This window comes from Oncorhynchus kisutch, linkage group LG25 (genome assembly GCF_002021735.2).
Source record: "Oncorhynchus kisutch isolate 150728-3 linkage group LG25, Okis_V2, whole genome shotgun sequence".
NCBI classification, from domain to species: Eukaryota; Metazoa; Chordata; class Actinopteri; order Salmoniformes; family Salmonidae; genus Oncorhynchus; species Oncorhynchus kisutch.
The window spans coordinates 20,062,841-20,087,441 of NC_034198.2; the positions used below are offsets into that span (position 1 = coordinate 20,062,841).

At 44.6% G+C, this 24,601-nt stretch overlaps 1 protein-coding gene, 1 long non-coding RNA gene and 1 other non-coding gene across 6 annotated transcripts in view; 2 read left to right on the top strand and 1 right to left on the bottom strand.

The window, feature by feature from the left end:
- Nucleotides 1-596: 596 nt before the first annotated feature.
- On the bottom strand, nt 597-8,090 carry LOC109870489 (uncharacterized). The gene is made up of 5 exons (XR_004205523.1): nt 7,913-8,090; nt 7,699-7,813; nt 7,435-7,473; nt 2,700-3,668; nt 597-1,960 (listed from the first exon to the last, which is right to left on the bottom strand). It is a non-coding gene; the product is annotated as an uncharacterized LOC109870489 (long non-coding RNA).
- A 7,903-nt stretch (nt 8,091-15,993) lies between these two features.
- On the top strand, nt 15,994-16,075 carry trnal-uag (transfer RNA leucine (anticodon UAG)). Its single transcript has one exon. It is a non-coding gene; the product is annotated as a tRNA-Leu (tRNA).
- A 7,892-nt stretch (nt 16,076-23,967) lies between these two features.
- Nucleotides 23,968-24,601, top strand: part of LOC109870349 (myocardin-related transcription factor A-like) — a 43,509-nt gene continuing 42,875 nt past the window's right edge. For 2 of the 4 annotated variants that reach the window (XM_020460829.2, XM_031804669.1), the window contains exon 1: nt 24,222-24,575. The gene's annotated coding sequence lies outside the window, so the exon portion shown is untranslated. Of the gene's footprint in view, nt 24,075-24,221; nt 24,576-24,601 lie in introns of those variants that run through there. The other 2 variants (XM_020460830.2, XM_031804670.1) reach the window with 2 other exon arrangements.

Genomic DNA, 24,601 nt, shown 5'->3' on the forward strand with positions numbered 1-24,601 from the left:
TTCTTGTGCAGCTGGCAGTGAGCCAATATAAACTGCAAGTACTGTACACAAATAAACAAGGTTATTTACTAAGATAAAATGTGTTTTATATTTGATATTCGGTGGATATTTGGTTTTCTCTCGTCAAAAGCTATTGACCCAAGCATATGACTGAAGATGGTACAGTATATTCTGAACAATGGAGAACGATCCACACCATAGTAATAAATACATATCAATCTTCAATAGGTCTTACACAAAGCGTGCAATTACTATGTTAATGATATATCCTGAATCGGGAGGGTTGACAAAAATCCACAACTCTTTGGGGGGGAAATGTGTCATAATATCCATAAAACCTAGCAGTAAAACACGGAAATCGTTACAATCGTTTTTCCGCCATTCATTTTTGACATCGTGAATTTTTACAAACACTTCAAATATTTCGTACACACACACACACACTCACTAGGCTCCCAGAATAGGTTATATTACATACAAGCAGGGGCGACCCAATAGGTTATATTACAAGCAGGGGCGACCCATCATTTTGAGCCCCACCTGTTTAGCTATATATATATATATATAGTACCAGTCAAAAGATTGTATACACCTACTCATTCAAGGGTTTTTCTTTATTTTACTATTTTCTACATTGTAGAATAATAGTGAAAACATCAAAACTATGAAATAACACATATGGAATCATGTAGTAACCAAAAAAAGTTAAACAATCAATATATATTTTATATTTGAGATTCTTCAGTAGCCACCCTTTTCCTTGATGACAGCTTTGCACACTCTTGCCATTCCCTGTAACACACAGCGTTGAGATTGCCTGCAATGACAACAAGCTCAGAATTCCAAGTCGGGAACTCAGGCCTCTTTCTAGAGCTCCAACCTGAAGATCACTAACGTCATGAGTTTCCAGTTGTATTGAAAGCACCATAAATCCAGAGAATGACAAAGTTTGATGACAAAATTTGCCCACGAAGGACCGCCGTGCCACCTTCCTGTTCAAGTGAGAACAACAAGGTGAATCCAAAATGTGTATGCTGCTGCATAAATGAGGTAATATGCCAGGGAGATATGTATACTGTAGCTAAGACATTAATACTAAGTGTATGTTGTGTAGTAAGCTGTTAGTAGCCCATGTGCCTCACCCTATTAATTTGGTCCCTTTTCGCTTCATAATTTAGCCTACTGTTCTGACTTGGTGGTGCACATGTAGCCTATAGCCTGTTTTAGAGAAATGTCATCGTCGAATATTGTAAGAGCTTTCATGTCAGAGTCGTGTGTTTAGGTGGTAGGGAAGTAAGGTGCAGGAGAATCAAACTGAGTGTAATGGAGTTATTAAATAACAATAAACAAAACATACTCCAAACACTAAATGTAACAATAAACAAAGTGGGTACGAAGACCCTTCGCACACCAATACAAAAACAACACAACACTGAATAACGAACCATCTCTGACAAGACATGAGGGGAAACAGAAACAGAGGGTTAAATACACAACATGTAATGAATGGGATTGAAACCAGGTGTGTGGGAAGACAAGACAAAACCAATGAAAAATGGATCAATGATGGCTAGAGGACCGGTGACGTCAACCGCCGAGCACCGCCCGAACAAGGCAAGGCTTCGACTTCGGCAGAAGTCGTGACAGTACCCGCCCTGAAGCGCGGCTCCAGCTGTCGACACCGGCCTCGGGGACAACCTGGAGGGTGAGCTGCAGGGCGATCCGGATGGAGACGGTGGAATTCTTGCAGCATGGAAGGATCTAATACATCCTCAACCGGAACCCAGCATCTCTCCTCCGGACCGCACCCCTCCCAGTCCACGAGGTACTGAAGGCCCCTCGCCCGACATCTCGAATCCAAGATGGATCGAACGGAGTACATCGGGACCCCTCGATGTCCAGAGGGGGCGGAGTAACATCACGCACTTCAGCCTCATGGAGCGGGCCAGCTACCAAAAGCCTGAGGAGAGACACATGGAACGAGGGGTTAATACGTACACTGCTGGACTGTGGTGGATTCTGGCCTGAGGATCCAGGGCGAGTCGCGCTTCTCCGTTTTGTCTGTTCCCTGGGCCACGTTCAGTTACCAAACGTTGTCGAACGTTTCAGATATAAATATATAGAAGAACAAGACCAAGGAATCATGTTGCATCTATTCATGACATCTCTATCTGAACATTCCAAAACGTTTTTTTTTTGTTGAAGGCGCCCTTGGTCCACCCGTCCGCCACTGCGACTTGTACTCCCTGCACGTATCTTTGCAGTCTAGGACAGCCACAAAGTATTTCTGGCTACACCCTTTCTTGTGCAGCTGGCAGTGAGCCAATATAAACTGCAAGTACTGTACACAAATAAACAAGGTTATTTACTAAGATAAAATGTGTTTTATATTTGATATTCGGTGGATATTTGGTTTTCTCTCGTCAAAAGCTATTGACCCAAGCATATGACTGAAGATGGTACAGTATATTCTGAACAATGGAGAACGATCCACACCATAGTAATAAATACATATCAATCTTCAATAGGTCTTACACAAAGCGTGCAATTACTATGTTAATGATATATCCTGAATCGGGAGGGTTGACAAAAATCCACAACTCTTTGGGGGGGAAATGTGTCATAATATCCATAAAACCTAGCAGTAAAACACGACCGTTAATACGGTAATTAGTGGGTATCTGTAACCTATAACATACCTCGTTCACTCTCCTTGGGACTTTAAACGGCGCCACAAACCACAGACCCAGCTTCCGGCAGGGCAGGCGGAGGGGCAGGTTTCAGGTCGAGAGCCAGACCCTGTCCCCTGGTGCAAACACCGGGGCCTCACTGCGGTGACTGTCTGAGCCAACTTTCTGGCGCAGTATGGTGCGCTGAAGGTTGACGTGGGCGGCCTCCCAGGTTTCCTCCACGCGCCGTAACCAATTGTCCACCGCAGGAGCCTCGGTCTGACTTTGATGCCAAAAAAAACACATTGAAAGGGATAAAGGTTAGTGGAGGCTGACCGAGAACCCCAGACGTTCCATGAACGCCTTCCAGACCCTTGATGTGAACTGGGGACCCCGATAAGACACTATATACTCAGGCACCCCATAGTGCCGGAAAACATGTGTAAACAGGACCTCCGCAGTTTGTAAGGCCGTAGGGAGACCGGGCAAAGGGAGGAGACGACAGGACTTAGAAAATCGATCCACACCGACCAGGGTCGTGGTGTTACCCTGTGAAGGTGGAAGATCAGTTTTAAAAAATGCACCAACTGGTGCGACCACGGCTGTTGTGGAACGGGTAAGGGTTGTAATTTACCTCTGTGCAGGTGTCTAGGAGCCTTGCATTGGGCGCACACTGAGCAGGAGGAAACGTAAATCCTCACGTCCTTAGCTAAAGTGGGCCACCAGTACCTCTCATCAAGACAGCGTACTGTCCGACCTATCCCAGGATGACCAGAGGAGGGTGACGTGTGGGCCCAATAGATCAGTCGGTCGCGGACAGCAGATGGAACGTACAGACGCCCAGCTGGACACTGAGGGGGAGAGGGCTCTGCACGTGACGTCAGCTCAATGTCCGCGTCCAGCTCCCACACTACCGGCACCACCAAACAAGAAGCTGGGAGTATGGGAGTGGGATCCATGGAACGCTCCTCTGTGTCATAACGTTCTGGGGACACTGGTCTGTAAGAGAGGGTAAACACAAAATGAGTGAAAAACATGGCCCACCTTGCCTGACGAGGATTCAGTCTCCTCGCTTCCCGGATGTTCTCCAGATTGCGATGGCTAGTCCAGATGAGAAAAGGGTGTTTAGCCCCCTCAAGCCAATGTCTCCACGCCTTCGAGGCTTTTACGACAGTCAACAGCTCCCGGTCCCCCACATCATAGTTTCGCTCCGCCAGGCTGAGCTTCTTCAAAAAGAAGGCACAGGGGCGGGGCTTCAGTGGCGTACCTGAGCGCTGAGAGAGCACTGCTCCTATCCCAGCTTTGAATGCGTCCACCTCCACTATGAATGGCAAAGAGGGATCCGGATGAGCCAACACAGGAACCACGGTAAACAGAGCATTCAGGTGCCTAAAAGTCCTATTCACCTCAGCCGACCACTGCAAGCGCACCGGGGCCCCCTTTAGCAGTGAGGTAATGGGATCAGCAACCTGACCAAAACCCAGGATTAACCTCCGGTAGTAGTTGGCAAACCCTAAGAATCGCTGCACCTACTTTACCATGGTGGGAGTCGGCCATTTTACTCACGGATGCAATGCGGTAGCTCTCCATCTCCACTCCTGACGTGGAAATCCGATGCCATAGGAAGGAGACAGATTGTTGGAAGAACAAGCATTTCTGCACTTTGCGCACAAGGGACACATGCTCGGCACGTGTAGCGTAGTATATCAGGATATCATCGATATACACCACTACACCCTGCCCGTGCAGGTCTCTGAAAATCTAGTCTACAAATGATTGGAAGACTGATGGAGCATTCATCAACTCATCAACCCATATGGCATGACGAGGTACTCATAATGACCTGAGGTGGTGCTAAATGCCGTCTTCCACTCGTCTCCCTTCCGAAAACGCACCAGATTGTACGCACTCCTGAGATCCAGTTGAGTGAAGAAGTGCGCCCCGTGCATTGACTCAATCGCTGTAGTGATAAGGTCTAACGGGTAACTATCTCACCGTGATTTGATCGAGACCTCGATAATCAATGCACGGGCGCAAACCGCCATCCTTCTTCTTCACAAAAAAGAAACTCGAGGAGACGGGTGAAATGGAGGGCTGAATGTACCCCTGAAGCAGGGATTCGGAGACATACTGTATGTCTCCATAGCCACCGTCTCCGCTTGACAAAGGGGATACACGTGACTCCTGGGAAATGCAGCATCTACCAGGAGATCTATCGCACAATCCCCCCGTCGATGGGGTGGTAATTGAGCCAAATCGGCATATTCTGGGGGAATGCACACGGTGGAGACCTGGTCAGGACTTTCCACCGTAGTAGCACCAACGGAAACCCCTAAACACCTACCTGAGCACTCTCGTGAACACCCCGCGAGAGCCCTCTGTGGCCAAGAAACAGTGGGGTTATGACAAGCTAACCAGGGTAGGCCTAGCACCACAGAATACGCAGGAGAATCAATAAGGAAAATACTAATCTTTTCCTTGTGACCCCCCTGCGTTACCATACACAAAGGAGAAGTGGCCTCCCTGATAAACCCTGACCCTAATGGTCGACTATCTAAGGCACAGGAACAATGGGGATCCCTAAACTATGAGCTAAACTTTTATCAATGAAATTCCCAGCCGCGCCTGAATCTACTAGCGCCTTATACTGGGAACGCGGGGAATATTCAGGAAAAGTGACAGAGACAAACATTTGTGCAACAGAGGGCTCTGGATGAGAATGGTGCCTACTCGCCTGGGGTGACGCCAGAGTGCCCTGCCTGCTGCCTTGATTCCCAGAGGAACCAACCCGGCACCGACCAGCAGTGTGACCTCTGCGACCACATATGGTGCTCGAGCGGGAACCCCCTCCGGTCTCCCTGCACACCATCCCTCCCAACTCCATGGGTACAGGAGAGAGGGTGCGGGGATGGAACAACCAGACGCCGATCTAGACGTCCACGAGTAGCCAGCATGTTGTCCAGCCTGATGGACAAGGTGAGGGTGGTGTCTCTACAGGCCAGCTCCTGACGGACGTCCTCGCGTAGACTACAGCGGTAATGGTCGATCAGGGCCCTGTCGCTCCATACAGCGCCGGCAGCCAGGGTCCTAAACTCCAGAGCAAACTCCTGTGCGCTCCTCGTCTCCTGCCTCAGATGGTGGAGGCGCTCACCCGCCGCTCTACCTTTGGGTGGGTGGTCGAATACTGTCCTGAAATGGAGAGTGAACTCCTCAAAATGGTCCAACGCCGCATCCCTCTTCTCCACACACAGCGCTGCCCCACTCCAGGGCTTTCCCGGTGAGGCACGAGACGAGGGCGTAACTCTTCTCACGGTCCGATGGAGCTGGGTGGACCGTGGCCGGATACAAGCTTAGTTTGAGGAGAAAACCCTGGCAGCCGGCAGTATCTCCGTCGTACCCCTTAGGCAGGGATAATTGGATCCTGCTGGGTTCAGGCAGGGAATGGGCTCAGGGGAAACCCCGGTTGTGCTGGTGGAGGTGCTGGAAAAACTCTGTCTCTCCCAGTGGTCCATATTCTGGACAACGCGATCCATAGCAGTGCTCAGATTGTCAATCATCTCCGTGTGTTCCATGACGCATTCCTCCACCTCCATGGCCGGGGTACCTTCTCCTGCTGACTTCATTTTTTGGTCAGAGATTCTGTCAGAGTCGTGTGTATAGGTGGCAGGGAAGTCAGGCTTAGGAGAATCAAACTGAGTGTAATGGAGTTATTAAATAACAATAAATGAAACATACTCCAAACACTAAATGTAACAATAACCAAAGTGGGTACGAGGACCCGTCAAGCACCAATACAAAAACAACACTGAATAACGAACCATCTCTGACAAAGACATGAGGGGAAACAGAGGGTTAAATACACAACAGGTAATGAATGGGATTGAAACCAGGTGTGTAGGAAGACAAGACAAAACCAATGGAAAATGAAAAATTTATCAATGATGGCTAGAAGACCGGTGACGTCGACCGCCGAACACCGCCGGAACAAGGAGAGGCTTCGACTTCGGTAGAAGTCGTGACATTTCATTGTCTGCTTATATGCCCCCTTTATTTATCCTACGGTTCTGACTTGGTGTACAGGGAGAATACTGTAAGAACGACCCATGTTCTGAATTCTGTCAGCTGTACATTTCAAAAGTGCTGAACAAATAGTTACATTGACTACGTCCGTCCGAGCTCGCTCATTGTCTTAATCGAAATTACGGATTGCCTCTTATCCGCTTGTCGTCCCCCTATGCCATAGTTTGTACATCTCAATTGTCAGTAGAAACCAAAACATTTTTAAGCAAGTCAGCCATGTCAGCTATGTTTTTTTTAAAGGCAGTAAATGAGGCTGAGTTAACTGTTCTGCTGCCAGACAAGGCTCCGCTGACAGCCATGTGTAGTGGTTGTAAGGTTTTGGGACTGCTGTTGGGACAGCTTTATGTAGGCCATCACAGTTTGTGGGCACTGTTTGTCACCGTTATAGTCCAATTGATGGATTGTTTTGTGTTGTGTTGTGTAATGGCTTTGCTGGCATGCATATAAAAAAAGACCTACCACTGACCAAATGTCTCTTTGTTTTCCAGTCTAACAGGAGTGCATCCTTCAGACTGTCCAGTGCATGGACATCTTAGACCAGTGTGAGCTTGCCCCACCAAGATTTACATCCTAAAATCACCACTGCATACAAGTTTTGCTCAAAGTAGCCAACTAAAGTAATGTAGTTAACTTTATCATGGGCACAGTGGGAATTTAAATCTGTGAGGTTCAAATTATATCTTACCCCTGTGTCTTACTTGCTGAAGGCCCCAGTCATCCCTGCCTGTACATGACATTGTTGAAAAACAAGTGAACAAGGAATAAAGATCATACAAACAATAGGCTCCTAGAATAAGTTATATTACATTCGAGTTTTGCTCAAAGCAGCCAACTAAAGTAATTTAGTTCATGTAGATTCAATCACAAAGGCTGGTCTGAATTCACATTGTATTTTATCATGGGTACAGTGGGAATTTATATCTGAGATGTTTAAATTATGTCTTATCACCAGAGTGAGAGAGTACAGTACATCACCGCCAGCAGATCTCCCCGCTGAGGGTGTCGTTGATCATGCACGGCTTCTCGTGGGGTGAGCCTGATGTTCCGTATGTCATGCCTCATGTCTAAAACATGGGGAAAGGGGAACATAAAGTCAACATTTTGTTGCATCTACAAATTCAATGTTTTACACAATATTGTATCATATCTGATGAGTTACTGACCTGTCCGTCCACAGGCTCGATGTGCTGTAGTCTCCAAATCAAATCAAAAATCGAATCAAATTATGTTTGTCATTTTAAAATAGACTGGGCTTTGGGCGGCTGGGCGGCAGAATAGCCTAGTGGTTAGAGCGTTGGACTAGTAACCGAAAGGTTGCAAGTTCAAATCCCTGAGCTGACAAGGTACAAATCTGTCGTTCTGCCCCTGAACAGGCAGTTAACCCACTGTTCCTAGGCCGTCATTGAAAATAAGAATTTGTTCTTAACTGACTTGCCTAGTAAAATAAAGTTAAAAAAAATAAATAAAAAAATACGCCGGGTGGCCATTTGATGAATTGTTCAGCAGTATTATGGCTTGGGGGTAAGAGCCTTTTGGACCTTGACTTGGCAATCTGGTACCGCTTGCCGTCCGTTAGCAAAGGGAACAGTCTATGACTTGGATGACTGGAGCCTTTGACAATTTTTGGGCCTTCCTCCGACACCGCCTGGTATAACTGGATGCTCGATTCACACTGGCCTAAGATGTCCATGTACCGGATGGTCTGAAGGATGCACTCCTGTTAGACTGGAAAACAAAGAGACATTTGGTCAGTGGTAGGTCTTTTTCAATGCTGTATCATCATCTTTATCTGGACAGAAAACGCATTGTTTATCATAACACAAACAGAGCTTGGACAATGTGACAAGTGGTCCCTCAACACCCAATCTTAAATCATTGGAACCATACACAAACATACTCTGCAGATAAATATACACATGAATTGTTGTATCACATTTGATGAGTTACTGACCTGTCTGTCCACAGGCTCAATCTGCTGTAGTCTCTACAACTGGCTGCTTGCGCTCAGATCATACTGATGTCATCACACTGGCACAGGATATCCATTTTATTTTATTTTATTTTACCTTTATTTAACCAGGCAAGTCAGTTAAGAACACATTCTTATTTTCAATGACGGCCTGGGAACAGTGGGTTAACTGCCTGTTCAGGGGCAGAACGACAGATTTGTACCTTGTCAGCTCGGGGGTTTGAACTCGCAACCTTCCGGTTACTAGTCCAACGCTCTAACCACTAGGCTACGCTGCCGCCCCATGCACCGGATGGTCTGAGGAATGCACTTGTAGGTATTTTTCAATGCTGTATCATCATCTTTATCTGGACAGAAAATGCATTGTTTATCATAACACAAACCCACCTCGGACAACGTGGCAAGTGGTCCCTCAACATGCCTCAAAGTTTGTTCTTGTTTCCCAATCAACAGTCTGGATCTTCCTCTTCTGCCATGGTGGATGAGCTACCTTTTCTGGTAAAAATAGGGCCATTTCTCTTTCCCAACGGAAAATAGCAGCTGCAGACCCAGACTGTTGTCATTGGGCTTCCAGTCCGCCCATCTGAAAGACAAAAAAAGTACATTTTACTAGCTAGCTAGGTTGATTACTAAAATGATAACATCCGTTTTTAAATACTATAATCAACAGACTTGACTATAGTCATTTTAAAATAGACTGGGCTTTGGTCTATCTGCATATCTAAAATACTACTATGTGGATGGGACATTTCTGCTGGGATGGAGGAATTATCTGGAATGCTCAACTAGACGATCAGGACAGTCTAGGGTACCTTTTGCCGGAAGAGGTAAAGTATTGCAATGAGCTATATGGCTGTACTTATGATTCTAATTCTCAAGAGGAAAGTTAAACCCTCAGCCGTAAGGTCACTGAGGAGGACCAACAGTGGTAGGGGGATATTCTGAAAGGGACTGACATGCAGAGATGGAACACAAGGATTTTGGGCAATGCCCAGCAGACCACAATTTGTATTAGCCCGGGTAACATTCTGGTCCTACAACTGTGGAATGTGATGTTTGTAAAGGCAAAATTTCCCTGCTGTGTCAGGCTAGTTTGGCACATTTTCTACTAGCCCAGTCTGAAAAGTATTAGCCTCGGGCAAGCTTAATTTCCATTGCTGCTGACATTTATAACTGACTTCACAGGTCATTTGATTAGTCATGTACAACAGATGCACTCGTGGAACAAAACAGTTTCTGTGTTTTGTATGGGGAAAACATTGAGCCCACAAATCCTTTGTGAGCTAGCTAGCCAACCTTAGCCAATGTAGCAAACTAGCCAATCAAAGTGCCTTTACTAGCCATCCCACCAGGTGATATCTAGCTAATTAGCTAGTTAACATTAGCTCACTGTTTGTGTAGTCAGATTTTTCAAAGTGGTGACATGCTAGCTAACCAACTATCCTTGCAATTGGGCCGGTGTTGTGCCGAAAAGCTCCCACCTGCCAGAATTCTCCCCCTGCCCCCTTCACATGAACGCCCTCAATTATTCATTGCTGCAACTTGCTTGCTAGTAGAGATTTCTGACCGCGTTAGCCTGCGTATCATTTTATTTTTTATGTCGGTTTGATCGCAGGGTTTACAATCTAACCAGGTATTTGTAGTTGTCCACATATGCTAAGTCAGAACCGTCCAGAGTAGTGATGCTGGATGGGCGGGCAGGTGCGAGCAGCGATCGGTTGAAGAGCATACATTTAGTTTTACTTGCATTTAAGAGCATTGAAGCTTGTCTGGAGGTTAGTTAACACAGTGTCCAAAGAAGGGCCAGAAGTATACAGAATGGTGTCGTCTGCGTAGAGGTGGACCAGAGAATCACCAGCAGCAAGAGCGACATCATTGATGTATACAGAGAAAAGAGTCGACCCAAGAATTGAACCCTGTGGCACCATTCAGATCCCTTCCCTTTTTCCACATTTTGTTCTGTTACAGCCTTACTCTAAAATGGATTAAATTTTAAAATATCTCATTAATCTACACACAATACCTCATATTGACAAAGCAAAAACAGAAATACCTTATTTGCATAAGTATTTAGATCCTTTGTTATGAGACTCAACTTTGGGCTCGGGTGCATCCTGTTTCCATTGATCATCCTTTAGATGTTTCTACAACTTGATTGGAGTCCACCTGTGGCCAATTCAATTGATTGGACATGATTTGGAAAGGCACACACCCATCGATATAAGGTCCCACAGTTGACAGTGCATGTCAGAGCAAAAACCAAGCCATGGGGTCAAAGGAATTGTCTGTAGAGCTCCGAGACAAGATTGTGTCGAGAGACAGGATTGTGTCGAGGCACAGATCTGGGGAAGGGTACCAAAATATTTCTGCATCATTGAAGGTCCCCAAGAACACATTGGCCTCCATCATTCTTAAATGGAAGAAGTTTGGAACCACCAAGACTCTTCCTAGAGCTGGCCTCCCGACCAAACTGCGCAATCGAGGGATAAGGACCTTGGTCAGGGTAGTGACCAAGAACCCGATAGTCACTCTGACAGAGTTAATCTCTGCAGCAGTACACCAATCAAGCCTTTATGGTAGAGTGGCCAGACGGAAGCTACTTCTCAGTAAAAGGCACATGACAGGCCACTTGGAGTTTGCCAAAAGGCACCTGAAGACTCTCAGACCATGAGAAAAAAGATTATCTGGTCTGATGAAACCAAGGTTGAACTCTGTGGCCTGAATACCAAGTGTCACATCTGGAGGAAACCTGGCACCATCCCTACTGTGAAGAATGGTGGTGGCAGCATCATGCTGTGGGGATGTGTTTCAGTGGCAGGGACTGGAAGACTAGTCAGGATAGAAGGAAAAGGTTCGCCTTCCAACAGGACAATGACCCTAAGCACACAGCCAAGACAATACAGGAGTGGCTTTGGGAGAAATCTCTGAATGTCCTTGAGTGGCCAAGCCAGAGCCCGGACTTGAAACCGATTGAACATCTTTGTAGAGACCTGAAAATAGCTGTGCAGCGACACTCCTCATCCAACCTGACTGAGCTTGAGAGGACCTGCAGAGAAGAATGGGAGAAACTCCCCAAATACAGGTTTGCCAAGCTTGTAGTGTCATACCCATGAAGACTCGAGGCTGTAATCGCTGCCAAAGGTGCTTCAACAAAGTACTGAGTAAAGGTTCTGAATACTTATGTAAATGTGATATTTCAGTTTTAAATGTTTTTTCTTTGTCATTATGGGGTATTGTGTGTAGATTGATAAGAAATAAAAAAAAATGTTAATCCATTTTAGAATAAGGCTGCAACGTAACAAAATGTGGAAAGTCAAGGGGTCTGAATACTTGTCTTGTCCGTTTATTCTGTTTATTGTGGCAGCACTATTTTACTGAGTCAAATGTCTTTTCATGCATATGTATTTAGTGAATAAAGGTGAATCTGATTTAACTGCCGAAAATTCTGCTATCAAAGTAATTTCCTTAATATGTGAAATTTCACGAATGTTTTAAAACTTTGTGTCCTGCTAAACACGCCTGTGGTCCACCCGTCCACCATGGAAACATGCACTCCCTGCACGTATTACTTACCGTCATTGACAACCACAAAGTATTTCTGGCCAATAGTCACATCAAATAGAATTTGGCCACACCCCTTCTTGTGCAGCTGGCAGCGAGCCAGTAGAAACCATAAGTACTGTACACAATACACAAGTATATTTATCACCACTCTGTTACCATCTGGCGAACGGTATTGGAGTATCGGGTCTCGGACCAACAGCCCCCGAGGCAGCTTCTACCACAAGGCGATCAGACATCAGACTGTTGAACACCTAACCCTAGCTGTCTATCAGCTCAGACCTGCACCTTAGAGACTATTTGCACTGACTCTCCACACATCCATCTCTCTTACACACACACACACACACACACACACACACACACACACACACACACACACACACACACACACACACACACACACACACACACACACACACACACACACACACACACACACACACACACACACGCGCGCACTTACATAAACACACAATCGACACTGCTGTTCTATTTATATACTCATTCAACTGCACAAGGGTCATTCCATGAAGAGTGCCTTTTGCCCCTTTGATATTTGAAGTAGAAATTGCCTACCAATATTGAATTTAAAGCCTCTTTTATGAAACGAAGTGTCCTTTAATATAGAACACATGGAGAATTAAATATGAATTATACTTGCTAAAGTGCCAAGATTCAGCATTTTGACATCCCTCAATGTACCCTCTGTGACTTCTAGGAAGATTTTAACTCACTTAATCCCAACATTTGTCCAAGTTTTCGCCAGAATTGTAAAGCAATACTTCTTACAAAAACAAGTACTGATGAAGTCAATCTCTCGTCTACTTTGAGCCATGAGAGATTTACATGCATATTATTAATGTTAGCGCTCAGTGTACATTTAAGGGCCAGCCGTGCTGACCTGTTCTGAGCCAATTGCAATTTTCCTAAACCCTCTTTGTGGCACCTGACCGCATGACTGAACAATAGTCCAGGTGTGACAAAACTAGGGCCTGTCGGACCTGACTTGTTGATAGTGCTGTTAAGAAGGCAGAGCTGCGCTTTATTATGGACAGACTTCTCCCCATCTTTGTTACTGTTGCATCAACATGTTTTGACCATGACAGTTTACAATCCTGAGTTACTCCAAGCAGTTTAGTCACCTCAACTTGCTCGATTTCCACATCATTCATTTCAAGATTTAGTTGAGGTTTAGGGTTTAGTGAATGATTAGTCCCAAATACAATGCTTTTAGTTTTTGAAATATTTATGACTAACTTATTTCTTGCCACCCATTCTGAAACTAACTCCTGCTCTTTAAGTGTTGCAGTAATTTAACTCTCTGTAGTAGCTGATCTGTAATGTGTTGAGTCATCCGCATACTGTACATAGACACACTGGCTTTACTGAAAGCCAGTGGCATGCCATTAATTAGTAAAGACTGAATAAAGTAAGGGGTCTAGACAGCTGCCCTGGGGAATTCCTGATTCTATCTGGATTATGTTGGAGATGCACCCTCTGTGTTCTGTTAGAGAGGTAACTCTTTATCCACAATATAGCAGAGTGTGTAAAGCCACAACACATACGTTTTTCCAGCAGTAGAATATGACCAATAATGTCAAAAGCCGCACTGAAGTCTAACAAAACAGCTCCCACAATCTTTTTATCATAAATTTCTCTCAGCCAATCATCCGTCATTTGTGTAAGTGCCGTGCATGTTTAATGTCCATTCCTATAAGAGTGCTGAAAGTCTGATGTCAGTTTGTTTCCTGAAAATAGCATTGGTCACACACATTTTTTTTCAAAAGTTTACTAAGTTGGTAGCAGGCTGATTAGTCGGCTATTTGAGCCAGTAAAGGGGGCTTTACCATTCTTGAGTAGGGGAATTCGTTTTTCTTCCCTCCAGGCCTGAGGGCACACACTTTCTTGTAGGCTTAGATTGAAGATATGGCAAATAGGAGTGGCAATATTGTCCACTATTATCCTCAGTATTTTTCCATCCAAGTTGCCAGACCCAGGTGGCTTGTCATTGTTGGTAGACAACAGCTAACATGTATTGGATCAATCATTTGTTCACCTCTTCCACACACACTTTTCAGAATCCAAAATTACAATGCTTGTCTTTCATAATTTGGTCAGTTATACTTCTTAAATTTTAATTGAACTTTTATTTAACTAGGCAAGTCTTGGATGGGTAATGTCAGCATTTGTTGCTGGCATGTCATGCCTAAGTTTGCTAATCTTGCCGATGAAAAAATCATTAAAGTAGTTGTCAATATCAGTTGGTTTTGTGATGAATAAGCCATCTGATTCAATGAATGATGGAGCTGAGTTTGCCTTTTTGCCCAACATTTTATTTAAGGTACTCCAAAGCTTTTTACTATCATTCTTTATATCGGGTCAGCTGGTTCTACTCTATTTGGCCATTTTCTGGTGTTTTGTGGAGGGAAACTGAGCGGGTCAAGCATAACAAGTCGACCATCTTATCCATAGACAGGCTAGAAATGATATAATGTGTCTTTATTTTTTTGTGACGCTTGCATTCAATTGCCCCTCCCTGTTGCACATAACAAGCTTCCATTCCCACGTCACCAGCGGATTCATGGCTGATTTAAGATGAAATCATCAACCCTGTTACGTTCAACCCTGTGACTTTATTTGGCACGTAACAGGCACTTACTATAGTATTTTTTAAATTTGATTTAATCTCTTGAGACGGGTAAACATGTTTTTTATGAAGTGGAATGTGCTCTTTTTGACAGAATGTTAAAATTAGACGAAATCAAGTGTTTTTTAGGACCAAGTTACACTTCTAAAAAGGCACCCATCTCTTACACACAAGGTCACCCACACACACACACACACACACAGATTATTGCAATTTCAAATCAAATCAAAGTTTGTCATGTGTGCTGAATACAACAGGTGTAGTAGACCTACAACAGCGAAATGCTTACTTACAAGCCCCTAACCAATAATGCAAAAAAGGTATTAGGTGAACAATTTGCACATCATCCTGTAAATGTCTTTATTAGTAAATCTATACATGCACAATTCATATTGTATCTTATAGTGTAGTCTAGTTTTTTGCTTGGTGTTCATTGTGTACATACTGTATGTGGTTTGTGTAAATTCTGAGTCTATATATCCTGTCTCTATATTCTGTTTATTGTGGGCATGTTCTTTTTTATTGTGGCAGCACCATTTCACAGTCAAATTGCTTTACATGCACATGTATCTGGCGAATAAAGGTGATTCTGATTTAACTTCCGTAAATTCTGTTATCCAGGTAAATTACCACCTTCCATCTTGGTTATGAACGCAGCATTAGTGAGCCACGTGGTGAAAGTCAAAATTAAAAACAACTGTTAGTGTTAAAAGTGGATCTCAAGTAAGTAGCCACAAATGAAAGGGGTTGTTATCGCAATATTTACCTGAAGTTCTCTTCTCTAAGGTTATCTACATTTCAAAAGACTGCAATCCATGATTCTGCAGCTAAACTTTCTAGCCCAAGTCTAGCTACAGTAGTTAGCCCCATGAAAGGGTGGGTCCCTGGCGGCAACAAGTTAGCAATCTTCCAGCGAAGTAAACCTACCACCACTGGCGTTATGGACGTCTCCGTCTGTTGTATTGGCATGGTAAGGTCAAAACTAAAATGTTACTGCTTTTGGAACTCCCTATGAAATATTGTATATATTCAAATACGTTTGTGTACGCTGAAAGTCTTCGTAAGGTAGCGTGGCCGAGTGGTCTAAGGCGCTGGATTTAGGCTCCAGTCATTTCGATGGCGTGGGTTCGAATCCCACCGCTGCCAAATCTTTTTGATTAAACGTCAGCTCCTAATTATCTCTACACTACACAGAACAATGTATTAGGAGTAGGGCTGTCAAACAATATGCAAAAGTTACAATTCATTTTCTCAAATTGAACTGTAAATTAAGATTTTTTTTATACAAAAAGCATTACAAGAATATTGAAGTCTAAATTGATAAAGCACACACGTCCAAATATCAACTTGTTTTGACATCGCATTGTTGTTTTCATCGCTTATGTATGCTTTCAGACAATATGATTAAAACAAATGAGTGCACTAAAATTGACTACAGCTCAGTGTTCAACACCATAGTTTCCTCAAAGCTCATCACTAAGCTAAGGAACCTGGGACTAAACACTGCAACTGAATCCTGGACTTCCTGATGGGGCGCCCCAAGGTGGTAAGGGTAGGCAACAACCCATATGCCACGCTAATCCTCAACACTGTGGCCCCTCAGGGGTGTGTACTTAGTCCCCTCCTGTACTCCCTGTTCACCAACGACTGCATGGCCGAACACGACTCCAACATCATCATTAAGTTTCCTGACGACACAACAGTGGTAGTCCTGATCACCGACAACAACGAGACAGCCTATAGGGAGGAGGTCAGAGACCAGGCAGTGTGGTGCCAGGAAAAACAACCTTTCCCTCAATGTGAGCAAGACAAAGGAGCTGATCGTGGACTATATGAAAAGGAGGGCCGAACAGACCCCATTACCATTGACGGGGCTGTAGTGGAGCAGGTTGAGAGTTTCAAGTTCCTTGGTGTCCACATCACCAACTAACTATCATGGTCCAAACACATCAAGACAGTTGTGAAGAGGGTACGACAACACATTTGCAGGAGACTGAAAAGATTCGGCATGGGTCCCCAGATCCTCAAAAAGTTTGGTTGCATCACCACCTGGTATGGCAACTGCTCAGCATCCGACCATAAGGCGCTACAGATGGTAGTGCGTACGGTCCAGTACATCACTGGGGTCAAGCTTCCTGCCATCCAGGACCTATATACTAGGCGGGGTCGGAGGAAGACCCAAAAAATTGTCAAAGACTCCAGTCACCCAAGTCATTGCCTGTCCCCCCCCCCATTTGTTTTTACACTGCTGCTACTCTCTGTTTATTATCTAAGCAGTCACTTTACCCCTACCAACATGTACAAATTACCTCAAATAACCTGTACACCTGCACATTTTTTAAATGTAACCTTTATTTGACTAGGCAAGTTAAGAACAAATTATTATTTACAATGACGGCCTACCAAAAGGCCTCCTGCTGGGATAATAAAAAAAAAAAAAATGTATAGGACAAAACACATCACAACAAGAGAGACAACACTACATAAAGAGAGACCTAAGACAACACAGCATGGTAACAACACAACATGACAGCAACATGGTAGCAACACAACATGGCAGCAGCACAAAACATGGTACAAACATTTATTGGGAACAGACAGCAGCAAGAAGGTAGAGACAACAATACATCAGGGAAAGCAGCCACAACTGTCAGTAAGAGTGTCCATGATTGAGTCTTTGAATGAAGAGATTGAGATAAAAAACTGTCCAGTTTGAGTGTTTGTTGCAGCTCGTTCCAGTCACTAGCTGCAGCGAACTGAAAAGACGAGCGACCCAGGGATGTGTGTGCTCTGGGGAGAATGTGACTGGCAGAACGGATGTTGTATGTGGAGGATGAGGGCTGCAGTAGATATCTCAGATGGGGGGAGTGAGGCCTAAGAGGGTTGTGGAGAATGAGGGCTGCAGTAGATATCTCAGATTGGGGGAATGAGGCCGAAGAGGGTTTTATAAATAAGCATCAACCGGTGGGTCTTGCGACGGGTACACAGAGATGACTCGGTACCGGTACCCCCTGTATATAGCCTTGTTATTGTATACAGTCTCGTTACTTTTTTAAACTTTAGTTAATTTAGTAAATATTTTCTTAACTCTTTCTTGAACTGCATTGTTGGTTAAGGGCTTGTAAAGTAAGCACTTCATGGTAAGGTCTACCACCTGTTGTATTCGGCCCATATGCCAAAAACAATTTGATTTTAACTCTTGACAGCCCTAATTACGAGTTAGAAAACCTTGGTAATTCAGGTGAACTATAAAACATGTCTGTTGCATAGACTGGTGACTAGTGGTGAAACTACAATAGCCATGACAAAGACCTTTACTTTACTGCCATCTTGTGGTGCTACATAGTCATTTCAAAGAGGAGTCCACTCAAGGGCATTGTTGACAATTCCATAATTTATTAGTTAGAATGCTTACTGCTAAGAAATAAGTCTGTATCTGGAACATTATTTTGTGGTATTTAAATTTGTCGCAAATGGCTTCCAGTGAATCGCTCTAAATAAGAGATCCATGATCATGGCTGCCCAACCTGCAGCTTGCCATGGCTGGGTCACATCTACAGTTGAAGTCAGAAGTTTACATACACCTTAGTCAAATACATTTAAACACAGTTTTTCACAATTCCTGACATTTAATCCTCGTAAAAAATTCCCTGTCTTAGGTCAGTTAGTATCACCACTAGTTTAAGGATGTGAAATGTCAGAATAATAAGAGAGAGAATGATTTATTTCAGTTTTAATTTCTTTCATCACATTGCCAGTGGGTCAGAAGTTTACATACACTTAATTAGTATTTGGTAGCATTGCCTTTAAATTGTTTAACTTGTTGCTCTTGAGCAGTGGTCTCCAACCGGTCAATCAAATCAAATGTTATTTGTCACATGCGCCGAATACAACAGACCTTACAGTGAAATGCTTACTTACAAGCCCTTAACCAACAATGCAGTTAAGAAAATACCAAAAAAAGTCAGAAACAAAAGTAACAAATAATAAAAGAGCAGCAGTAAAATAACAATAGTGACAATAACAATATACAGGGGGTACCGGTACAGAGCCAATGTGTGGGGGGACCGGTTATTAAAGTGATTATGCATGGACAATAACAGAGAGTAGCAGCAGGGGGTACCGGTACAGAGCCAATGTGTGGGGGGACCGGTTATTAAAGTGATTATGCATGGACAATAACAGAGAGTAGCAGCAGGGGGTACCGGTACAGAGCCAATGTGTGGGGGGACCGGTTATTAAAGTGATTATGCATGGACAATAACAGAGAGTAGCAGCAGGGGGTACCGGTACAGAGCCAATGTGTGGGGGGACCGGTTATTAAAGTGATTATGCATGGACAATAACAGAGAGTAGCAGCAGGGGGTACCGGTACAGAGCCAATGTGTGGGGGGACCGGTTATTAAAGTGATTATGCATGGACAATAACAGAGAGTAGCAGCAGGGGGTACCGGTACAGAGCCAATGTGTGGGGGGACCGGTTATTAAAGTGATTATGCATGGACAATAACAGAGAGTAGCAGCAGGGGGTACCGGTACAGAGTCAATGTGTGGGGGGACCGGTTATTAAAGTGATTATGCATGGACAATAACAGAGAGTAGCAGCAGGGGGTACCGGTACAGAGTCAATGTGTGGGGGAACCGGTTATTAAAGTGATTATGCATGGACAATAACAGAGAGTAGCAGCAGGGGGTACCGGTACAGAGTCAATGTGTGGGGGGACCGGTTATTAAAGTGATTATGCATGGACAATAACAGAGAGTAGCAGCAGGGGGTACCGGTACAGAGTCAATGTGTGGGGGAACCGGTTATTAAAGTGATTATGCATGGACAATAACAGAGAGTAGCAGCAGGGGGTACCGGTACAGAGTCAATGTGTGGGGGAACCGGTTATTAAAGTGATTATGCATGGACAATAACAGAGAGTAGCAGCAGGGGGTACCGGTACAGAGTCAATGTGTGGGGGGACCGGTTATTAAAGTGATTATGCATGGACAATAACAGAGAGTAGCAGCAGCCTGTGGGGGGGTCAATGCAAATCATCTGGGTAGGCATTTGATTAGATGTTCAGGAGTCTTATGACTTGGGGGTAGAAGCTGTTTAGAAGCCTCTTGGACCAAGACTTGGCGCTCCGGTACCGCATGCCGTGCGGTACCAAGGAAACAGGCTATGACTAGGGTGGCTGGAGTCTTTGACTATTTTTAGGGCCTTCCTCTGACACTGGTATAGAGGGGCTGGATGGCAGGAAGCTTGGCCCCGGTGATGTACTGGGCCGTGCGCACTACCCTCTGTAGTACCTTGTGGTCGAAGGCCGAGCAGTTGCCATACCAGGCAGTGATGCAACCCATCAGGATGCTCTCAATGGTGCAGCTATAGAACCTTTTGACGATTTGAGGACCCATGCCAAAGCTTTTCAGTCTGCTTAGGGGGAATAGGTTTTGTCGTGCCCTCTTTGCCCTCTTCTACTGTCTTGGTGTGCTTGGACCATGATAGTTTGTTGGTGATGTGGACGCCAAGGAATTTGAAGCTTTCAACCTGCTCAGTCCTTCTCCTGCAGTCCACAATCATCTCCTTTGTCTTGATCACGTTGAGGGAGAGGTTGTTGTCCTTGCACCACACGTCCAGGTCTCTGACCTCCTCCCTATAGGCTGTCTTGTCGGTGATCAGGCCTACCTCTATTGTGTCATCGGCAAATTTAATGATGGTGTTGGAGTCGTGCCTGGCGGTGCAGTCATGAGTGAACGTGGAATACAGGAGCACACACACCTGAGGGGACCCCGTGTTAAGGATCAGCGTGGCGGATGTGTTGTTACCTACCCTTACCACCTGGGGGCGGCCCGTCAGGAAGTCCAGGAGCCAGTTGCAGAGGGAGGTGTTTAGTCCCAAGGTCCTTAGCTTAGTGATGAGCTTTGAGGGCACTATGGTGTTGAACGCTGAGCTGTAGTCAATTAATAGCATTTTTACATAGGTGCTCCTTTTGTCCAGGTGTGAAAGGGCAGTGTGGAGTGCAATAGAGATTGCATCATCTGTGGATCTGTTGGGGCGGTATGCAAATATCAAATCAAATGTATTTATATAGCCCTTCTTACATCAGCTGATATCTCAAAGTGCTGTACAGTAACCCAGCCTAAAACCCTAAACAGCAAGCAATGCAGGTGTAGAAGCACGGTGGCTAGTAAAAACTCCCTAGAAAGGCCAGAACCTAGGAAGAAACCTAGAGAGGAACCAGGCTATGAGGGGTGGCCAGTCCTCTTCTGGCTGTGCCGGGTGGAGATTATAACAGAACATGGCCAAGATATTCAAATGTTCATAAATGACCAGCATGGTCAAATAATAATAATCACAGTAGTTGCCGAGGGTGCAGCAAGTCAGCACCTCAGGAGTAAATGTCAGTTGGCTTTTTATAGCCGATCATTGAGAGTATCTCTACCGCTCCTGCTGTCTCTAGAGAGTTGAAAACAGCAGGTCTGGGACAGGTAGCACGTCCGGTGAACAGGTCAGGGTTCCATAACCGCAGGCAGAACAGTTGAAACTGGAGCAGCAGCACGACCAGGTGGACTGGGGACAGCAAGGAGTCATCATGCCAGGTAGTCCTGAGGCATGGTCCTATGGCTCAGGTCCTACGAGAGAGAGAAAGAAAGAGAGAATTAGAGAGAGCATACTTAAATTCACACAGGACACCGGATAAGACAGGAAGAGTACTCCAGATATAACAAACTGACCCTTGCCCCCTGACACAAACTACTGCAGCATAAATACTGGAGGCTGAGACAGGAGGGGTCAGGAGACACTGTGGCCCCATCTGATGATACCCCCGGACAGGGCCAAACAGGAAGGATATAACCCCACTCACTTTGCCAAAGCACAGCCCCCACACCACTAGAGGGATATCTTTAACCACCAACTTACCATCCTGAGACAAGTCCGAGTATAGCCCACAAAGATCTCCGCCACAGCACAACCCAAGGGGCGGCGCCAACCCGGACAGGAAGATCACGTCAGTGACTCAACACACTCAAGTGACACACCCCTCCTAGGGACGGCATGAAAGAGCACCAGTAAGCCAGTGACTCAGCCCCTGTAATAGGGTTAGAGGCAGAGAATTTTTGTATTTATTTATTTCACCTTTATTTAACCAGGTAGGCTAGTTGAGAACAAGTTCTCATTTGCAACTGCGACCTGGCCAAGATAAAGCATAGCAGTGTGAACAGACAACAACACAGAGTTACACATGGAGTAAACAATTAACAAGTCAATAACACAGTAGAAAAAAGAGAGTCTATATACATTGTGTGCAAAAGGCATGAGGAGGTAGGCGAATAATTACAATTTAGCAGATTAACACTGGAGTGATAAATGATCAGATGGTCATGTACAGGTAGAGATATTGGTGTGCAAAAGAGCAGAAAAGTAAATAAATATAAACAGTATGGGGAAGAGGTAGGTAAAATTGGGTGGGCTATTTACCGATAGACTATGTACAGCTGCAGAGATCGATTAGCTGCTCAGATAGAAGATGTTTGAAGTTGGTGAGGGAGATAAAAGTCTCCAACTTCAGCGATTTTTGCAATTCGTTCCAGTCACAGGCAGCAGAGAACTGGAACGAAATGCGGCCAAATGAGGTGTTGGCTTTAGGGATGATCAGTGAGATACACCTGCTGGAGCGCGTGCTACGGGTGGGTGTTGCCATCGTGACCAGTGAACTGAGATAAGGCGGAGCTTTACCTAGCATGGACTTGTAGATGACCTGGAGCCAGTGGGTCTGGCAACGAATATGTAGCGAGGGCCAGCCGACTAGAGCATACAGGTCGCAGTGGTGGGTGGTATAAGGTGCTTTAGTAACAAAACGGATGGCACTGTGATAAACTGCATCCAGTTTGCTGAGTAGAGTGTTGGAAGCTATTTTGTAGATGACATCGCCGAAGTCGAGGATCGGTAGGATAGTCAGTATTACTAGGGTAAGTTTGGCGGCGTGAGTGAAGGAGGCTTTGTTGCGGAATAGAAAGCCGACTCTAGATTTGATTTTAGATTGGAGATGTTTGATAAGCTGTAGACCACACTACCTCAGGCGAGAAAAACCTTGAGACTTCTTTAGATATCATGCACCAGCTGTTGTTTACAAATATACATAGACCGCCACCCCTTGTCTTATCAGAGGCTGCTGTTCTATCCTGCCGATACAGTGTATAACCTGCCAGCTGTATGTTATTAATGTCGTTGTTCAGCTACTACTCTGTGAAACATAAGATATTACAGTTTTTAATGTCCTGTTGGTAGCATATAGTTTGTGCTTTTAGTTCGTCCCATTTATTTTCCAGTGATTGTACATTGCCTAACAGTATGGATGGAAAAGGCAGGTTAGCCACTCGTCGCCTGGTCCTCCCAAGGCACCCCAATCTCCTTCCGTGAAATCTCAGTCTCTTTCTCCTGTGAATGACGGGGATGAGGGCTTGTTCGGGTGTCTGGAATAAATCCCTCCCGTCCGACTCATTAATGAAAAATTATTTGTCCAATTCAAGGTGAGTAATCGCTGTTCTGATGTCCAGAAGCTCTTTTCGGTTATAAGACATGGTAGCAGCAACATTATGTACAAAATAAGTTACAAACAATGCGAGAAAACAAACAAAATAGCACGGTTGGTTAACAAATAATTCAAACAGGGCCATGTCAGTGCAATCAGATCACAGTTTCATATTAATGTATTATGCAGTGTGTGCGTATCATGCACTTCACTGCAGAATGTTTATTAGACCGTTTAACATACTTGTATTATTGTTCGGCCAGAGTTTTGAACAGTGAAAGATCATATAAGACTTGTAAAATAATCTGATCATAATGATGAGCACTTTCTCAAAAGTCAGATCTTCATAAGTGATTGTTATGCAACTCCATATGCTTGCTAAAACTCACCCATCATCTAATCTACTCAGATGACTGGCAGGCCTGAGTATTGGAAAGGAATCAGAAATAACCAGTAGGTGGCGCCACAGACCATGCATTTCACTCCACAAGCCCACAACACAGAAAGAGTTTATTGCCATGATACAACTTCTCTTCAATGCAAGGCAAGACTGGAAAAACATCTATGCCATAGCTACATTATTCCCAAAGCAGTTGACATCTCATTCAGTCGTGTGGTTAGATGTGAGTATATATTTGATAACTGGTCATCAAGTTGTTGCTATTGTGTGGTTAGATGTGAGTATATATTTGATACTGGTCATCAAGTTGTTGCTATATGGAAGTAACGATTTGCCTTTTTAGCTGAGAGGAGGGTTTTCCGGTCAAAGTTTCCGTTGTGAGTCGGAAGTGGTGCACCACTAAAGCCAAAGGATTTTAACCTCGTTTAAAACAATAATAGCGACAGTGATGAGTAGCTAATGAGAAAACGCATTAATTAAATCTTTAACATCACGACAAAGAGCAAGATACCTCGATATTACCACCGCGTGACTAGACTGACAGGTAGCTGCTAGCATCAGATGCTAAGCTAGCTATTTCTTGTAGCTAACATTAGCTGTCTGGAGCCGGGAGGTAGACTTGTCTAGTTTTACTGTTGATAGATTCGCTTAAACCACTTTTCTCTTGCTGTTGTGGAGGTATTGGATTTCGTTATTCAATAGTTCTGCGTTGGACAATTTTCAGGTGAGCGCCCACTGCGTAGTTAACTA